Source organism: Rhinatrema bivittatum, chromosome 4 (genome assembly GCF_901001135.1).
Source record: "Rhinatrema bivittatum chromosome 4, aRhiBiv1.1, whole genome shotgun sequence".
Lineage (NCBI taxonomy): Eukaryota > Metazoa > Chordata > Amphibia > Gymnophiona > Rhinatrematidae > Rhinatrema > Rhinatrema bivittatum.
Window position 1 is genome coordinate 99,402,695 of NC_042618.1, and position 13,227 is coordinate 99,415,921.

The window sequence follows — 13,227 nt, forward strand, 5'->3', positions numbered from 1 at the left end:
TTAAAGTATGCAGAATTTTAAAACTTTGTTTGCAGAATTCCCCAGGAGTAAGACTGTAGAGGGGAGGGGAAAGGAAGGGCTGTGCAGGGGCAGTTGAGGGCTCCTGCTTTGCTCTTTGCTGTGCTGTGGCTCCTGTTCTTTACTGCCTCATACTGTGCTGCTTGGCTGTGCCCTGCACTGTGCCCGTCAGTAGTGGATTTTGCTCTGGGAGCTGGATGGTCTGTAAATTCTTTCCATGGGATTCTCTGCGTTTGGAAGAGAAGAAGATGGAAACAGTTTGTCATCTGAGCGCTTTCTTTAGTTCTTCAGTAAACATTTCTGGGGGACCTTTCTCTTCTGAGCCTTTTTTGGACATTTGAGTGGGAATAGCTAAAAATGTCATTTAGTGCCTTGCTCTGTGATGTTTACTGCAGTGCCCAGTAACCGGTCACAAATCACAGATTAACTTCTGCAGGAGCTCTCCATTTCCTGTAGCATCTCATGGGGTCAGGACTGGGTCATAGAGGGAAAGGGCTAGCATTACGCCGGAGTCTACATGGGGTCTTCACAGGGCACTGCTGGTATAGGCAGGGGCGTTTCCAGGTACTTACAAGAATCAGGGCTCAGGATAAGCCCTAGGACAATCTGAGTTGGGAATCCCTCCCTATAGGACATGGGGGATCCCCCTTCCGAAGATGCAGGTTCTTTGGGCACACTTTGCGATTGAAAGGTGCCTGTTCGTTTCAGGTAGCCATCCCTCCAGGGCAGTGCTCATCCACGTTCTGGCAAGTGGCAGTGTCCCGTTGGACAGAGGGGCTGCCCAGGTAGAGCAGGTGCCATTTGATCCAACTGGAGAAAGACAGAGCCTATGTCTTTTGGAGGAGGGCCTTCTAGCTAACCAGTTTCCAGCTGCCTTCCTCCAACCCACCCCCAGCCAGTTTGTACCAATCCTTCAATGTCTCCTTCACCTTGTTTCGGCCCATGCTCCCTGCCAATACCTTCCTATTCTGAGCTGCGTGGCTCCGGGTGGGTTTGAGCAGGGCTGGAGAGAGCAGGAATTAGGCCCCTATGTAAGGTTCTGATGTGATACTTAATATTTCCCAAATAATTTTTATTTAAGAAGGTTTATGAGCTTTTTTGTTAGCAAATTCTTCAATTACAATTGAAATGTTTATTTACACATGTTAGAAATTAGATATATTTAGCATTTTTTAAAATTTTGCCCAATAAAAGTAGGCCCCTTGAACATTGTAGGCCCTAGCCAAATGGCCATGCTGGCACCCTCTCTCTCCTGGAGTGGGTTTGAGTAGCGCAGAGCCTGAACTCCTCCACTGTTTGTGATGAGGAGATCAAGCACGGCACAGCACTGGAAGGCAACAGCTCCTCTGGGGGTGATGGCAGAAGAGAGCGAGTAGTTTGAATCAGGACACAGGCTTGTGTGCCACTGCTTAACAATGCCCCTGAATACAGGAGAACACTGATGGGCCGTAGCCTGTCTCAACCGGTATCGGGGCTCCAGGGCAAGTTGATTTAAAGCAGCCAATTCCTTGCCTGCACCATTCGACACACAGAACTACGCGCGCTGATGCTCACATAGCTCCTCTCTTCCCCCATACACAGCAAAACATATCGGTTGCAAAAAAAATGTAGTATTCTACCTGGAGTGGGAGTGGGTTTTTACTTATGATATTTAATACTCATCACGTCTGTGCCCAAAGTGAACTACAAAGCAATACCAATCACAACATAAAAGAGAACACAGCTCATAACAAGATGATGAATAAAAAATAAAAGCCGCCATGTGGTACCCGCTCGCTTCAGTGGTTGCCCCATTCTGTGCTGGTCCTTGATCTTTCTTGCATGCTGCTTCTTCCCTAACCATCCTGCCCTCCAAAGTGAGTACCGTTTAGGCAGGTCACCTAAGCACCTGTCTGCACCTCACTGCTAGGAGGAAGCGGTGTCTCCGGGTTCTTTTATTGCTTGCTTGCTCTCTGCTCTGCTTGCTTGCTCAAGCCTTGCTGCAGAGTCAGTCACTGCTCGGGCTCAGTTGAGCTCCCTGAAGGTGGGTTTCAGGGGCCTTGACATGATTCAGGTCTATCCTGTGGCCATAACGATAGCCTGTACTATGAGCAGCAGTTGGACCGAAGCTGACTGCTTGCTCTCGCCGGCTCTCTGCTGCACTGCCTCTGTAGCAGCGAATGGGAAATCACTGCAGCGCTCCCTGTATCAAAGGGACTGGCAATACCTTCGCACTGCTTCTCTCACTGAAGGGGCCGACGTAATAAGGTACGCTCAGCAGAGCGCACAGGTTTCCCTGCACTTGTGCACAGACTTCATTCACATTGCAGCAAGACGTTTTGTGCACAGATAACGTGTGTGTGTAAAACAGAGGGTATTGCTTAGCATCCTTGCCCTGAAATTCCTTGCTAAGGAAGGCATTAGCTGTTACCCTGCCCAATGCAGAGAGGGGCGCTGGCTCATCTCATGGACTTTTAGCATTGGGAATTTTACTTCTGGTCTGAGGTGGAGTAACGTTTCGGATGCTAGTATCAGTCTGTGGGCAGAAGCAAGAATTCCGATGTCTGGACCTGTAGTTGGGGATTTATGTGCGCTTTACGCAAAGCTGTGGGTCAGGACTATTGCGTGCACGGCAATAGGACCACTCCTGACCCACAGTCTGTTGGTAACATCGCATCACTTCAAGCTAGTGTGGTCAGTCAAAAAGAAGAAAAAATAGTTGGTGTGTGTCTGTGTGTAATATACCTAGAGACTTTCTTCATTTTTTTGACAGGGACTCGGGGACATTAGTTGTAAAGAGTTCTGATGTTGCATTTTTAGCTGCTTTTGAGCTATTGAAGTGTCTTCATAGGCCAGGAAAAAAGATGGACCTGTCTCCTTTATTTAGCAGCAGCCTAGATCAGTTTCCCAATCCAGTTTTGAAGGCACATCTAACCTGAGAGTTTCGGGATAGACACAATGAATAGGCATAAGATAGATTTGCATGCATATTCATTATGGATATCCTGAAAACTAGACAGGTGTCAGGTTATTGGGGCCACCTGCAAGTAAGCCATGCCACTGCACTCCAGGGTTCCCCAACTCTGCTTTCTTTTAGTATATGCTTGTTGCAGAAAGCAAGTATGCCCTGGCTTACATTTGCAAGTTTTGGTACAAGATTACAGGGCCCATCTCTCTAGGGTTGTTAAGAGGATTCAGATTTAACATCAACTTAAGCAGATTCAGAAGGCAAACTCATAGTTTAAATCCAGATCAAGTTACAAAGTTAACTTTTTCAATCCAGATTAAATTGGAAAGGATTCACAACTTCTGTGACTTCTAATGAGTGCGTGGATAACATAGATTTGGTCCATTTACAAGGATTTGTATTGTGCTAAGTTGTTGGGAATGTATAATACCTTCCGAAAGATAATTGTATATCAAAAGGTGTTGCTCTCATTGGATGCCTACAGATTGTTAAATAAAGAGTTTAAAAATAAAATTAGCTTCTGCACCCTGCAGGCACAGATACACTTCTACACAAAATTTGCTTGTCCTCATGGCTTGACCCTCAGACCTAGAATTGTCGGGGACATTGTGGTGTTCCAGCAGCCACTTTTACATCCCTGAGGACCAATCCAGATCCTCTGGGGTTGGGTTACTGATCTGAGTCCCCTTTCTGCTTGCTCCAAGCAAGCCAAGTGGCTCGGAGACGATAGCCTGCCTCTCAGACTTGCGGGTCACCAATGAACTGGCTCAAGCTCTTTTTTGCCCCGGCATTGGATGTGCCATTAGGACTGGTTTGGGAACCACTGGTTTTAGAGCATTTTTGTTTTGGGATTCTCAAGTACTGAAGTATGTTATTGGGAATTGTAGTAATTAGAATAAGGTTGGCCTAGTTGAGCCTTCTAGTCTAGTTGCAGTCAACCAAAGTATAGTGTGAATGCAAGTTGCCACTTCAATTTCCTTTGCAGTTTTAAGTACTTTTAAGAATAAAGGCTACCAATATAATTTCTCTTCTGGATTGTTATACTGCGCATGTTCTTACCTACAGGCTGACTCTTTCTTTTGCAAAAAGATGATGATGATCTGTTTTACACTGAGAGAATCCTAGTAGCGTTTCTGGTGAATGGCAGATTCCAGACTCTCTTTTCCTAGCAGAGCTAAAGAAGCATTTCTGGAGCTTGGTCCGCAGTATTATGCCAGTTTGCTTGAGCTAGTGCACATCCTCCAGTGGCCGAGAATGGCTGCACTTACCAGCAGTGCAGGAATATTTCACAGGGCACTCAGGAAGGGAGGGTGGAGCCAGCTGAGAACATGCGACGCGCTTTACAGGAAAGCTCATCTCCGGCATGGCTATTTTGGATGGAGGAGAAAATCTGAAAAAGTTGTTCTTTGGAGTAGTTCCTGCGTCTCGGGCTGGCTTGGAGACGGTGGAATACTTTTATAGACTAAGCTTGATTAGCGGGAGGGACTGGGGGGCACAAGAGGCTTCTTTCATGTTTTCTTTCCTGCCTTTCAGTTGGACCTTACTCGTGTGGCATTTTATCCTCACTTGAACTCTGCCTCCTAACCTTTCCCCAAGTGATTTCTGTATTCTTTTCTCGCTTCCTTCTCTGGTATAACATGAAAGAAGTCTCTTGTTGGGATGTGCCCTGTCCCCCCCTGTCTGTTAATGCCTTCTGTTTTGTGAAGGTTTCCACTGGAGGGTGAGCGACTGGGGTCTCGAATGGAGGGCAGCGTCTCCCACCTTGGGCAGCCCCCACACAAGCACTATGTAGTGTTTCAGTGGTAAATTTTGTATTTTAGTAAGGGACAGAATTTAGGATATTATAAACCTGTTCTTGCATTTGGTACCTTAGCTGGCTTTCTGGCTGAGAAAATACCCCATTGCTGTGCATTAAACACACATTGAAGCCTTTTAAAGTGACAAATTTGTGTATCTAACATTTCCTGCTTGAACTCTTCCTGCTGGGTGGTACTAGAGGGGAGGACATTTCCCATCAATCATTAATGCAGTCTCTATCATTATGGTAAATTTGGGGTGGTGCTGGTGGTCTTCTGTAGCATCCCTGCCATGGGTTCATTGCCTTGGAGTACACATCCTTATAAATAATACATCTTTAAGTCCCTAGAATTTATTAGCTGACCAGGTACATGCATGAACCCATCTAGCTTTTTCCTGCTTTGGGTTTTCTGATGTTGCACCTTTTTTTTTTTTTTTTTTTATGAAAATGTTGTTTCTACTGTATCCTGCATCCATCACTCCAAGGAGCTTTACAGAATCGGCTACAATGGTCATGCCTTAGTGAACATTTTTGTTACTAAATTGAGGATTCAAACAGCAAAAGAGCCAGGACATCGGAGCGGCCTGGATTCTGAAAATGAAAAAAAGTGAAATCATAAATAACTCACAAAGTATTGCCTCAAAATGGGACTGCACAGACTGCCTATCAGATGAATAATGTTAAGGCATCTGGACATAGCTAGAAAGCACTGCCTGAAACCAAAGGACATTGAGTTCCATGCACGGCCTCTGCCGAGTGATTTCCAGCCCAGGGATCTGCAAGGTCTGCATTTCCTGATTACAATCCGTTTTCTCCCCTCTTAGTTACTACTGCCTTGTGAGAATGTCTGTTCATGACCCTAAGAGCAACAGAGTCCCTGCCCTTAGTTAAATGGGGGAAAAAAAGAGAAGATAGATCCGGGAGCCCTTTAAAAACATAAGACTTTTCTGTGTTTACCTTTCCAGATAAAGGGAATATTCTAGAGATAACATGATTCATGCCACTTTTAATGTTCTTTATTGTCTGTTTTATGTGTTTATTTAAGTTATATTGGGTTCATTTATTTATGTACTGTTGTTTTTTACTGATGTGAGAGCTATATTTATTTATTGAATTTGTTGATAATTATGTAGGATGTATTTTTATTTATATCTATTTTTATTAATGAGAATTTTATTTTAATTACTACTTTTTAGCCCCTGAAGCAGCCCTATATGAGAGGGAGAAACTCAGGCCAGAGTCGGGCATTTTTATCATCTGTATCTACACACAATAGTTTTTAAAGGACTCCTGGATCTATCTTCTCTTTGTTTTCTTCACGGCTTTGATAGACCGTCTTCCTTGCTGTTTTCTGGGTCCGTCCTTAGTTAAATGGGGACACACACAATTATGAAGAACGTGGTCATGCCTGTTCACACACACTTTAAATACATAGAAATGTGATAGACTGAAATTGTGCATTCTTTCCTATTGTTCAGTTTGGTTTGATTGCAGTTATCACACGTGAGTTGTGTGCGCATACACAGCAGCAAAAAATGTCTGCTCATTTGCTTTGTATGCCACAGTTTGTCTTCCAAATATTTTGAGGCTGATCTTGCCTTTTTATTCTGTTAATTGTGCCCTTTTGTAGGGGGGAGATTAAAGGACATGGATTGCCCCATCCTGAATAATCTAGGAATGCACAAACACTATCGCAGAAAAAAGATGATTTGGTTGCCAGGCTTATCTCTAGTAGCTTCTTGATGTTTTCTCTGGTATTTTTGCTGGAGAGAGAGCTGCACTTTGGTGCAAAGATTGGATCTATGGAAAAAATATTTGTGAAGATCTTGTATAATAGCTTACTATCTCAATTTGCATATTGCATGTTTGTGACAGTGAAATTATCTTGTTGCCACCTCTGTTGTATGCCAAAAAACTGGTAAATAGAGTTGTAAGAAAAAATATTTGTAGAAAGCCGCATAGTATGTCATAGGCCAGATCCAGTTGATCAACATTGACTGTGATGACACATATGACATCACGCACATACCACATCACACTAACCAATCTGATACAAATGGGTGTGCCTCTTCTCTAACTGTGGTAGTTCCTGGTATCTCAAAAAAACAAGTTGAAAGTAAAACTTTAAATTGCTACGGAATTAATTTTACTATGTGCACCATACACTTTAAAAATATTCCATGGTACAAAAAGCAATTTTTAGGCATGTGTCCTCAATCATAACATTTGCTGTGTCTGTTCATAGACCTGTATCAAGGGTACTGGCCCCCTATGAATTTCGATGGAATTTAGCAGGAGAGATTCCTGTTGAGATTTCAGCCCTTTTACCACATTTCACTCTAATTTGTCCTTAGGGGGGAATAGGGTAGCCCCTCTGATACAGAGGCTGTGACAGCATTGTTGTACCTTGCTCGCCCGCCGAAAAACACACCTAATTTGTTTAATGTGGCTGCATGCATGCTCTCAGTGTCTTTGTGGTTCTGGTAGATGGGGGTGTGTGTGTGCGCGCCACTGCTTGGCTTCCCAGTTTTTCCCTCTGAAATTGCACGAACCCAGGCTGGTAGGGCAGGATATGCTGGGATTGTTGCAGATGACTCACGGGTGTTCATGCAGCCCGACTTCTGATACAGTGCACCAAAACTGGCAGACTGCAGTCATTAAGGGGGAGAAGAAAAAAAAAAGTCAAGTAGGAAGTGACTTAGTGAGTATAAGCTGTCTCTAGGGTTAAGAAGTGTTCTCTGGCTTATTAGTTTCTCTTCCGTTTTCCCACAGAGTGTCCCAGCTGTGAGTGGCAGAAAGCAGAGGAGCTGGTTCCCAGGCGTGCTGGCTGCAGAGAGGAGGTGGGTGGAGGCACTTTGGCTTGTGTTCCTCCCAGGGTTGGAGGCTGTATCTGACATCTGACTGCCACAGTCTAAACTCTGTCTATCCTGCTAAAAGATGCTGCCACCAGAGTATAATTGGAAAGGCATTTCCTTACGCTCCCTTGTGCTTGCTATTGGTGGTGGGAGGAGGGAAGAGTCTGCTCCTCTGATCTATCTTGTAGTTCCTATTAATGCGTTTTCACCTCTATCCACTGCACATTCTTCTTCCATCTGCAGCAGGTTTCTAATCTGGGGTCACCCTTTTTTTTTTTTTTTTTCAGTGCACACTGTATATTAGTTATCCTTCGCAATGCTGCGCAGATGAACTCCATTATAACCGTGTTATGCTTTATTGCCAGGGCATTCAAACATTTCCGTTGATGATGAGGCCCATTATGGTTGTGATGCATGGTAGGATTCGTATCTCTTGAAATTGCAGGAGGTTGCTGGGACCACTCACTTTAAAATGCCAAAAGCAAGGAGCCAAGTCATTCAAATGGATTCAGTTGGATCCATTTGAGATTAGCTTTGTCTCTGGCAGAAAATGAGCTTCATGGGAAGCCCTTCTGAGCTTAGTTGGTTGCATATGTTCTTCTCTGAGGACAAACAGGATGGTAGTCTTCACATGTGGATAACCTCATCAGATGGAGCCTGGCATGGAAACCTTGTGTCAAAGTTTCTAGAACTTTGACTTAGCCTCTCTGAGCCTGCTCAGCATGCATAAACCACATATCCAGGGTCCCTGTCAGTCTTCTTTTCTGCAGAGCCTGCAACTTCACGGTTGACTGAGCCTCACTTTTTTGGGCATTTTTGGCCTGTGCTGGAAAGCTTCACGTGGTTTTGTTTTCTGGCGCGTATTTCTTCTCTGCCTTGTGCGGTCGCCACTGGGTCACCCTTGTTTCCCCCTCTATCTCCCTACATAGGGTTTTTGTTGCTTCTGGTAAGTTTCTTTTCATCTTGAAACCCCCCCCCCCCCCCCCCCCCCCGGGGCGGTGGTGCGGTTGGTGCCCACTGGCCATCGATGCCAGACTCCCATCTATTTCAACATCATGTCTCTCTTATTTCGTCCCATGATGTCCGCCTCTGGTGCACAAGGACTATGATAGATGTGTCCTCTGCCTGGGGGCATTGCATGACATCCAGAGTTGTAGCAGATGACCCTGGAGTGATGTCTGATCCTACTCAATAAGATGGAGCGCCTCTTGGGGTTGGAGAAGACCGGGCCATTAGCATTGGCATTAGAGGCATCAGCATCGAGGGAGCATGCTGCCACGTCGATGGACACCGAGCCATTGACGTTGGCAGGGCCGTCGGTTCAGTCGATGCCGTCTACTGATAGGGCTGCCAGCGACCAACAATCGTCGAGCTCCTCCAGACCAGGGAGGTCAGGTTCCTCGTCATTGGCCTTGGCACCAGGGATGGACCATGTTGAGCATTGAAGGAAGCCGAAGAAGTATAGATATGTCACAATTGATGCATGGTGCCGGGCACGGGGATGCATCAGCTCATGCTATGATGCCCCTGACGTGACCCCGTGATTAGGAGAGCTAGTCCTCCATTGATGCTGGGGTACATCACGGAGTCCATTGGTCCCAGTGCCAGCCACAGATCCTCCTCTCTGTTCCAAAGAGGATCTGATCATGCCTCTTCCGTCCCAGTTGGTTCTGGAATCTGCAGTGTTCGAAGTGGAACTTGAGGCAAGTGCTGCTGGTGGTCGAGTAGGCAATGCAGAGCATTGGCACCAACGGCACTGACGTCTACACCTTCCCTTTTGGAGCCACTGTTAGTATCTCTACATGCGCTCATTGGGGTGTTAACAACCCAGCCTGTGTTGGTTCCTGGGATGTCATCGATACCCTTCAGGACACCACTGCCTCCTCCTGCTGATACAGTGGTCACGCTGGTTCCTCAGAGGAGGAAGCCCCGCCAAGGTCGACTGAGACCTGAGGCCCCCCCATCCAGTTCTGTCAATGTCTGTGCCGCTGGATGAAGGCAGAGTGCCCAGGGCCCCAACCTTGGTCGATGATGGTGGGGATAAGGGTACCTATGACCCTTGGGGGGATGACTCAACAGATGTAGCCGATGCCAGGCACAAAATGCTTGAAATCCTGCAGTTTGTGGAGCCTCCTAAGGAAATCGTGGCAGACCCAATGCACGAGATCCTTATGGAGTTGGTGTTGAGGATGTGGGAACACCCTCTCATAGTACCTCCTGTGAATAAGAAGATGGACGTGGTCTATCTCGTCCAGAAGGCCCCCGGGTTCGATAAGTGACACCTACCTCACTAATCGGTGGTGGTCGAATCTGCTCTTGAGAGCCAAGTGTTCTAGGACCCATTCCTTGGCACACCTGGGGAAGGATTACAGAGCGATGGACACTCTTGGAGGAAGGCTTTTCAGGGGGCTTTACTCATTGCCCACATAGCTTCCTACAGATTCTACATGAGCCACTACTTGTGGGACATTTGGAAGCAGGTGCAGAAGGTGGCCAAGCAGTTGCCTCAGCAGCAGCAGGACACGCTCATCTCGCTGGTGCATAATTGCCCGGAGTGAAGAAAACACGAGGTCCTTGCAACCTATGATGATTTTGAAATAGCACTGAGGGTCTCTGCAGCAGGAATCAGTACTCGTAGAATGGCACGGTTGCAAGCCTCTGATCTCCGACCAGAGATATAGGAAAGACTTGCTGACATGCCGTGCACTGGAGAGAAACTCTTTGGAGATAAGGTTAAGGATGCGGTGGCCCAGATCAGGGACCACTATGAGACCCTTCGATAACCTTCCACTACCAATCTGAACCTGTCCTCATCTGGGAGGTTGGCGAGATCGGGGCAGAAGAAGTCTTTCTTTCACCAAAGGAAGTACTATCCTCTGCTCTCTCGTTCTTGTCAGCAATACGAGAGCTCTTGCAGCCGTCCCAGGCAGCAAAGAGCTCCAAAGCCCCAGCTGCTGCTGCCTCAGTCATCTCCAGGGATGGGGATTTGACTGGGTTGAAGGGAGCGTAGTCCAGTTTCCCATACCTGGGGCGATGGAGCTGCTGGTTGGGAGGAGGTTGCGGTTCTTTGTGAACCAGTGGCTCAGTGTAATCTCTGACCAGTAGGTTCTTTCCATTGTTCATCAAGGGTACCAATTAAACCTATTGGATGCCCCACCAAATTGCCCTAAGAAACCATTTTGGGGCCCGGTAGCATATCAGGCGGTACTGTTATCGGAGCTCTCCTCCCTCTTAATGGCCAGAGTGGTCGAACCCGTTCCACAAGGGCAAAGAGGGTAGGGATTTTACTCCAAGTACTTCTTGGTTCCAAAGAGGAGGACTCTGTCCCATCCTAGACCAAAAGGCTTTGAATAGATTCATCAAGAAAGAAAAGTTCAAGATGCTTTGAGCAATCAGACACACCTTGACAGCTTTTTCTTATCTCCTCGAAAGAAAGAGGATACTAATCCAAACAGACGACAACCAAGTCGCCTTGTTTTATGTCAACAAGCAAGGAGCATAGGATCATGGGCTCTCTGCCAAGAAGCCCTAAAGATATGGGAATAGGCATTCATCCATCGAGCTGTTCTGCAAGCGACCTACCTTTCGGAGATTTCCAACATATTGGCAGATCACCTCAGCAGGGTGTTTCGTCACCATTTATTTCCACTCTGGTTGCTTTTCTGCTTACCTGGAATACAGCTCTCATAAGATTCTTTTCCACCGAATCAGCTAATAGCCAGGAGTGCTCGAAGACCGGGCCTGCCTGATGATTGCATCAGCATGGCTCAAACAAGTACAGCTCTTGTACCTAGCACAATTGGCCATCAGCTCCCCCCCCCCCCCCCCCCCGATTCCTCTAGGGGCCTATCTGACTTTATTGATTCATGAAGAGGGCTATCTGTATCATCCAAATCTTCTCTCTCTCTGCTTTACAGCCTGGATGTTGAGCGCTTACTGATCACATCCCTAACCTTATCCAAGGAAGTTGAAGACTTATTGATATCTGCCTGAAAGTCCTCAACTAGAAAGCTGATAGATTGTCCAGATTGTCCAGTAATGGGGGGGGGGGGGGTGCTCACAGGTTTCTATCAAAAGTGATGTCAACTTTTCATATAAATTATGTCATTATGCTACCACTGTTCTTTCCAAGGCCACATGTTCATGAAGATGAAAAAGCCCTTCATTCATTGGCTTACTACTGAAAGAACTCTGCTATATTGTCAAGGCTCACAACTGTTCATCTCAAGATTCTAACCATCTGGGCCATGCATGCATAGCAATTGCCAGGTGAAGATTATCCATTTGGCTAGCAGCTGTATGAGGCATTGTTATGCACTTGCTAGCCTCCAGATCAGATTCCTTTAAGACTCATCAGGTGAGAACCTTGCCTGTCAACATCTGCAAAGCTGCAACTTGGACATTAGGGCACACCTTCAAATCCCATTACTGTCTGGACAATCTATCAAGAAGGGACAGTAAATCTGGACAAGCAGTTTTGCATAGCGTGTTCACCCAATATTTCACTCTCAATGGTGGGGTCTGTTTTATTCAGTAAGTGCTCTGCTGCAACTCTCAGCATGGGACTCTCCACAAATGGCTAATTCAGCGCTGCTCACCTCTATAAGATTACTGTGATTTACAATCAAGCAAATTAAATACAGATAATCTAACTATAAAATACAATATAATAAATACAATAAATCAGTTAAATCAAACTTCATAATATAAATAATAAAGTAACTACTCTTTTTACCCTAATCATCAATGCCTATCATACTTTACGGGTTATACTCATTTAAACGACCTGGAATTCCAAACAAAATGACCAGGTTTTAACCTTCTTACGAAACTCTTGATGATCCCTCTTACTTTGACATTCTCTTGGCACACTGTTCCAAAAGGTAGGAGCTGCCATTGAAAATGCCCTTGATAAAGTTCTTTGCAAACTGGCCTCCTTTACAGAGGGAATGCACAGTAGTTCCCCCTTGAAAAGAATGTGTATCTCTGTTAGGGTTATGAGTCATCAAGAATGCCTGTAAATATTTCAGGCTCTTCTCTCTTCAATGCCCCTTATCTGGTCTGCATCAAGATCTTGAGTTTAATGGTGGTTTTGCTGGGAAGTGGAAACTGACTGACTGGGGTTTTTTTTAAAATTACACAGAAGGCCCTTGGGATTTTTTATTAGTGTCCCTTTATAGCCAATTTAAAGGGATGGAAATATCACTTTGACTTGCCCCTCCCCTCCTCCATATTTAATATGCCCCCCAGTTCCTTCTTCTCGAGATGCCATTGACTAGAAAGTCTGCTCTGTGCTTCCAGTGGCTCTTCCAAAGGAATATCTGCCGACGTCCTGGTGATTGTTGTTCTTAGGCTAGGTGGGTACTGTGCTGTGACTGCCAGTAATCTTTCTGCTAGGTTGGTTTAACAGTTTGTAATTCTAGTACCAGATGTTTGACGATGAAAGAGATCCATCACACGGAGGCAAATCTACACAATTATGATAAACAAAAGAACATTTAATTGCCATCTCTATTCTATAATGCTTCTTTTTATGGGAATTATTATTAAAGATTGTTTTGTTTCCTATGTATTTCCTCTCTTCTTTGTAGCTGCACTTTAAGCAGGAA

General features: G+C 45.5%; 1 protein-coding gene across 3 annotated transcripts in view; it reads left to right on the forward strand.

Moving 5' to 3' along the window:
- Nucleotides 1-13,227, forward strand: part of PLEKHG3 (pleckstrin homology and RhoGEF domain containing G3) — a 192,660-nt gene that overhangs the window by 16,120 nt on the left and 163,313 nt on the right. For all 3 annotated transcript variants that reach the window (XM_029598500.1, XM_029598501.1, XM_029598506.1), the window contains exon 2: nucleotides 7,536-7,603. The gene's annotated coding sequence lies outside the window, so the exon portion shown is untranslated. The remainder of the gene's footprint in view (nucleotides 1-7,535; nucleotides 7,604-13,227) is intronic.